We start from the raw sequence: 7,131 nt of genomic DNA on the forward strand, positions 1-7,131 counted from the left end.
TACATGACACTTCACCATTATTTGGGCCTAGAGGAAGGCATAGGGAAGTAATAAGTAGATGATGAGTTGCTAGAGTGACAGAAGCTTAAACCCTAGTTTATGCGGTGCTTTGTTAGGGGTTGATATGGACCCATATGTTTAATGCTGTGGTTAGGTTTACCTTAATACTCCTTTTTGTAGTTGCGGATGCTTGCAATAGGGGTTAATCATAAGTGGGATGCTTGTCCATGTTAGGGCAGTACCCAAGTACCGGTCCACCCACACATCAAATTATCAAAGTACCGAACGCGAATCATATGAATGTGATGAAAACTAGCTTGACCATAATTCCCAATGTGTCCTCGGGAGCTCCTTCCTCATTATTAGAATTTGTCCAGGCTTATCATTTGCTACATAAAGGATTGGGCCACCTTGCTGCACCTTATTTACTTTATTTACTTTTTGCTCGTTACTATTTATCTACCACAAAACTATCTATTACCTACTATTTCAGTGCTTGCAGTGAAAACCTTACTGAAAACCGCTTATCATTTCCTTCTGCTCCTCGTTGGGTTCGACACTCTTACTTATCGAAAGGACTACGATAGATCCCCTACACTTGTGGGTCATCAGAGTCCAAGTGGGACCCCCCAGTTGGCGCACCCCTAGGCCGGCCTCCTCCCCTCTCCCTCCTTTATATACGGGGGCAGGGGCACCTCTAAGGCACATCAATTGTTCTTAGCCATGTGCGGTGTCCCCCTCCACCGTTTACTCCTTCGGTCATATTGTCGTAGTGCTTAGGCGAAGCCCTGCGCGGATAACTTCACCATCACCGTCACCACGCCGTCGTGCTGACGGAACTCTCCCTCGACACTTTGCTAGATCAAGAGTGCGAGGGACGTCATCGAGCTGAACATGTGTAGAACTCGGAGGTGCTGTACGTTCGGTGCTTGATCGGTTGAATCGAGAAGACGTTCGACTACATCAACCGTGTTAAGCTAACGCTTCCACTTCCGGTCTACGAGGGTACGTGGACACACGCTTCCCCTCTCGTTGCTATGCATCTTCTAGATAGATCTTGCGTGAGCGTATGATTTTTTTTGAAATTGCATGCTATGTTCCCCAACAGTAGTATGCACGTACTTGTACTTGCCTACTTGGCTCCGCCCACACATAGCAACATATACTGTGGATTGGTTATTTAAACCTAGAATTGTGGATTTGCATAATTAAGTAACATACATACTACTGGTGATCCAGGACTATCTAAGAATGTCTTAGGCCTACTGCAGATTTCACCGCTCTCATTACTCTCTTGCTCTTTACCCTTTTCCTTCACACTTTAATTCTCGTCACAATGATCTTACAATATTTCCGCTTTCGCATCACTTTTGCTTTGAATCGCAATTAACTTGTAGGCACATTTGGATAAACCTCTATAAGACTCAAGGGCCATTTCCTGGCTCTTTGTGGGATTGTTACTCTTACTTCGAAAGCAATTACAACCAACCTGTGCACTTGCACGACATCATGAGATAAGGTTGAATCTTGTGGGTTCTGCAAGCAATTTTGATTTGAATGCTGACCCACAACTTGTATGTATTCCCTTGTCATTTTTATACTTTTGTTCTTCCAATACTAATGTTGTTCATTGTGAATTTTATGGAGAGTTTTATAAGATGCAAGTATCACCTTGTTTCCATCCTATGGGCTTCCATTAGGTTAGTTGCAGATCTGAATTTGATGGTGGTAATTAACATGTTGAGGAAATCATGCTCAGCTTCAGGAGTGGCAATTTACTTATGTGTTTGAAGGCTTCAGATGTTGGTCCTGGTCATAATGTTCAAAAAAATATATTTCCTGCTTATGAGGAAGGAAATGGTGCTCACGGTAATCGTAATGATGTCCCAAACGATGTCCTTGACATTTTTATCGATGATGTCATTGCCCTCGATGATGGTCGGATCCAGGGACACGCATGCCTATGAATATGGAGAAGGCATCCTGGTCTTGGCGGATCGCCCCTGCTTGGCGGCCTTGGGGTGGTGGATTAGTGGTGATGATCCCATTTCGCAACACTTTCTATCCCTTGTTTTTGCTCAATAGTCATAGGATTTTCAGAGTTTATAGCGCACACACGCCCTCTTTTCTTGATTTCACCGTTCCTAAAAGAAGAAGGATATTTTGAGCATTGATTAAAAACATATTTTCCGGGTCAAAATCATGATAATGGACATCATAATAACCTTCCATACGAAGAGAAGATTAGGTGGGACAAAAACCACCCACGTAGGACATTCCAAAGGAGAAGACGACATGTGGTATGAGCATAGACATCCATACCGACAATCTTATGTACGACACCGCCTTCCCCCTTAGTTGAGTACTTAAACCTCGTGTGATCGAATCTCGGGTAGGACGAACATAGAGGCAAGAACCAGAAAACCTCACCTCTGAAAGCGATTCAGGGGCGGAATTGGTAGAAGGGCACAACTACGCCGTCACCTTGATCAAGGAGACTATGACAACGATCTTCTACATCACCATCATCCATATCCTCGACATCAATCCCTTCATCCATCTCTTTGCAATATCGAACCTAGTGTGGATTCATACACCTCTTACATTAATTCATCACTTATTGCCATGGCCACCTTGATTATGCTTGTTGTCTCTATGTATGAGTAAACCCACTAGTTCTCGTGGACACGGAGGAACCCTAGTATGTTTATGAGTTGAACGCCGACATATACATTATCTCTTTATATGTTGTGTTAATTATCTTTCATGATGTTGTGTGAAGTCGACCTCAGAACATATGCCTAGATGGACTTGAAGGATTTAACTATGCAAGGGGAACGGAGATAATGAGGTATTGTGGTGACAGAAGCTAGCACCCTCCTTCGTTGAACTTACATAGGGGAATAATGGAGATCACATGGAGCCGTGTTGGGGGGGGGGGGGGGGGTATCTGTACTTTGCTCTGCCCCACACATAAAAACATATAAACTAGATTAATTAGTTGACATAGAACTGTGCATTTACACAATTAACTATCATACGTACTAGTGGTGATCTTGGACTCCCTGAGAATGCCTTAATACCTATACTTTTGTAGCTCAGCCTAGTAAGGCAGTAACCATGCAACCTCTCTATTCAGGCTACTACTCATTGGTGCAAAAGCCAGCAGGGTACAAGGAGACGCAGTACCCGGCAGGGGTGGCCAATATCCTCCACCCGCAACAAGATGCATCTACTTTTGCTCGTCTAGGTTTAGTTTTTTTTTTTTCAAAAAGGGGGGACTCTCCGGCCTCTGTATCAGAATGATGCATACGGCCACCTTAATAAATAAGCAAATAAGTTCAACAAGGTCTTAAAGTCTGAAACGAAAGAAACGGCAAGCTCACAAAGTGCCACAGTGCCAAAAACACAAATGCCAAAAGGCCACAACCGGCTGGCAAAACAAAGATAGAAAAACTAATTGCCTATCCTATTACATGACCGCCAACCAAACCGGTTGAAGATATCCCGTGCTACCATCTCCCACCGGATTGATCCAGTATTCAAACGCTCCCTGGCCTCCGTTGGAGTGAGTAATGACCACATACGGATCAACGTTGTGGCAGATAACCTGCAAAAAATGAAAATTTGTTGTTCTGTTAAAAACCAAATCATTTCTACAGTTCCAAATTGCCCACAATAAAGCACATACTCTACGCGAATGTGTCTAGCTGTTTCGGACTCTATCCCATAAAGCCACGCTCCAAATAACGTGCTGACAGAATTCGGAGGAATAATGTTAAAGGCAATGTGCACCGTCTGCCACAACACTTTGGCCAACGGGCAATCAAGGAATAGGTGTTTGATAGAGAGCAGCCTCCATAGGTCCAACAACCATGCAGGAGCAGCCTCACAACAAGCAGCGTCCAGCTGGCGGCCAAGGCAACCAACAATCAAGAACTGCATCTTCAATTCGCTTGCAATTATGAGTCTATACAACATAGTAAATCTAATTTCTTTCCCCAAATCCTGAGTTCTCTAACTCATGGCCTGATTTTTTCGCTCAACTATTCTTTATATTCTATAAATTGCAGCAGCAAGTCGCCTTCTTGTTCTATAATTGCAGACAAATATATAGTTGTGCTTTCCTTCGAGTTGGACCGGCCAGGTTTTTCTTCGAAGCTCCACCACTGCTACAACTCAATCATGTGCACTTACAGGACATCACACGGCCGCCATCATCTCATGTTTGTCGTTCTTTCTTTGAGTCCTTGTCCAAGGGCATTGAGGTCGACTGTGGTGCGGGCCGGCTTGGACTTGGCCTTGGTGGTGACGGCTGCCATGTCTACCTCGACCCTCTCTTCACAGGGGGGGGGGGGGTTGATGTCGGCCATGTAGGAAGACGCGAGTGTTGCCTTGAATATGGCCAGATCACAAAATAGATGGCCAGAAACATGGAAAGCATGAGAAGGCTGGGATTAGGTTCAATTTTACTATCCTAATTTGTGGCACTCATGCCCAATTTTCCGATTATGGGATGAAAAAGATCGTTGGAGTATATATCAATACTACTTTCATGTTGTGTTCAAATTGTCTTCTAAGCCTTGCGGCACAGCAAAGCACGCGCACACTTTTAGTTCTAGCTAATTCATGAGCTACAACATTAGTCTAAAGCAGTGCTCAAACAAAGTGATGGGAAATTCACAAGCTAGATGATAACAATAGTCCAAGATATCCCTGCATGCGTATATTTGTATGTAACATCTTGTAATGGATTTTTAAAAAGAATGAAAAAATAGATGGCACTTTTGGACTTGATATTTTTTCACCGTGCTGCTTATACTTGGGCAGATTACGGATTATTTTTTAACAAAAAGGGTTTCCCCACCGGCTCCACCTTTTTTTATTGATGATCCAAGAACCACAAGTACAGTTTGCAAGCATCCTGACAACAACCTAAGTGGCAGGCAAGGTTCAACAAGTTCAACAACGACCACATAGCAAACTTTTTATTACAAGCAAGTCAAAGAAAATGCAAAAGACCAACCACACACCAGCATATCTACTCTACAAGGAAACCTTTGGAGATTATAAACTAGTGACATTCATCAGCAGATGCACTCACCGGGGAGGGGGGGGGGGGTCAGTGCTAGGCAATTCTCAGAAGCTCCCCACGCCAATGACCGAGCAAGCGGATGCATCGCAGTAGTACCATTGATTGTGTCTCGTCACACATCACCTTTCATCGCCGAGTAACACACTCAGATTGCCCAATGTGCAGTGCACACTTCTCCACGTTCTTCCCTGGAAACATGAATCATTTTGTAAACACCAAATGCTCCACAAGGACACATCACTAACCATATTAAGCACGAGCAATTCTTCATCACCCTAATACTTTGATAGATCATCAATACTTCCAATTAGAGGTAAGCAAAAGATCTCAGCAACAACTTTCCAAATTAATGTCGCACAACATTCAAAGAAGATATGTGAGACAAATTCAGATTCAAAATGGAATACGCAAGATAAATCATCAATTGGACGTCTTTTGTTCAGATTATCTCTTGTCAAAACTTTGCCGTTAATAACCAAAGAAAGAAACACATGAATTTGGGGGTGGGGGTGGGGGGTGAATTTCCACATACATCTCTAAGTGGGTATTCAATCCCCCAAATATTTCATATGATACAATGATTTAACCAAAAAATAGAGCTCAAGCATCGAAATAGATGTGTCTCTGTTAGAAGAAAGTAGAACAGTGTAGACAAACAATTCACCAACAATAACCAAGAATTAAATATATCGAAAGTAATACTACTTAAGATATAACCATCCCGAACCTGAGCATCTGAGACATAAATCTCAAAAAATTCACAGGTCTTGACCTTAAGAGAACACTCCCTAATCCAAACAACATGCCAAAAAATGATATTACAACCATTACCTATTTTCTATTTGTAAAAACATCTACAAGCAGAAAATGCCCAAGTGAAACCTTTCCAGAATGGTGACCCAATCCTAGGTTTAAACCAAACAATGTTTGGAAGAATAAGATATCCTTAAACCTTACTATGATCATCTCACCCCACCGAGATCGAAGCTTTTCGAATCATCAAAACGGTTCGTGTGCAAAATAAATATCTCACCCATGAAAATATTCTGTTGCAAGAGCACATCATCGCCCTACGGAGCGTCATCCATATAATGGAGAATCTCTTGATCATGAAGGACAAGATCGCTACCACTTCATCATCACCACCTCCTTCTTCATCACCAAAAGAAAATTGAGTATCGGGTATGGGCACTCCCCTTGGCTTGTGCCAAGCTTGGGGGAGGTGCCCCGGTATTGTATCATATCCACTATCTTTTGCCTTTACTTACGTTAGTTCGATCCATAGTTATCTTTTTCTTTAGATGAATAAAAGTTTAGTTCGATCCTTTCTTTTCGAGAGTTTGCTTAGTGATCTATCTTTGTAATCGTGTGCGAGATATATAATAAAGTTTAGTTTGAGTTTTGTTTTCTTTACTTTCATGTTCAATAAAAAGAAAGGAAATAAATGAAAAACATCATATGCTAATCTTATGGTAAGTAATGACATCACATAGGCAAGATTATACACTACTGGATCAAGATCTTTGCCGTCAGCCAGATGACGGCAAAGAAGGTCTTTGCCATAAGCTTATAGAACAATGACGACAAAGAAAGAGCTGACGACAAAGATCATGTTTGCCGTCAGCCAGCCCTTTGTCGTCCGCTAGCGAATGGTATAGAAGCTTTGCCATCAGCTAGCAGACGACAAAGAGGGAGGTTGTCCCACTCGTGAGAGCCACCTAACGGCCACTTTCTTTGCCGTCCGCCAGCGGACGGCAAAGCATCTTTGTCGTCGGCTAGCAGACGTCAAAGAAAGTGACCAAACTAATGTCCGTTAGCTAGGCACTTTGCCGTCTGCTAGCAGAAGGCAAAGAACTATGCCCTAACTAAAATGCCAACGACGCCCGCGCCCCATCTCTCTGTCCCCTCTTTCTCTCTCTCCGCCCCGTGCTCGAGCCGCCGCCGCCCCGCGCCAACCCGCCCCTGTGTCACCCCAGTCGCCGCGCCGCCACCGCTGCCCCGACGACCCCCTCTACCCCGCGCCACCCCCATCGCCG

Source organism: Triticum aestivum, chromosome 1B (genome assembly GCF_018294505.1).
Source record: "Triticum aestivum cultivar Chinese Spring chromosome 1B, IWGSC CS RefSeq v2.1, whole genome shotgun sequence".
Classification (NCBI taxonomy): domain Eukaryota; kingdom Viridiplantae; phylum Streptophyta; class Magnoliopsida; order Poales; family Poaceae; genus Triticum; species Triticum aestivum.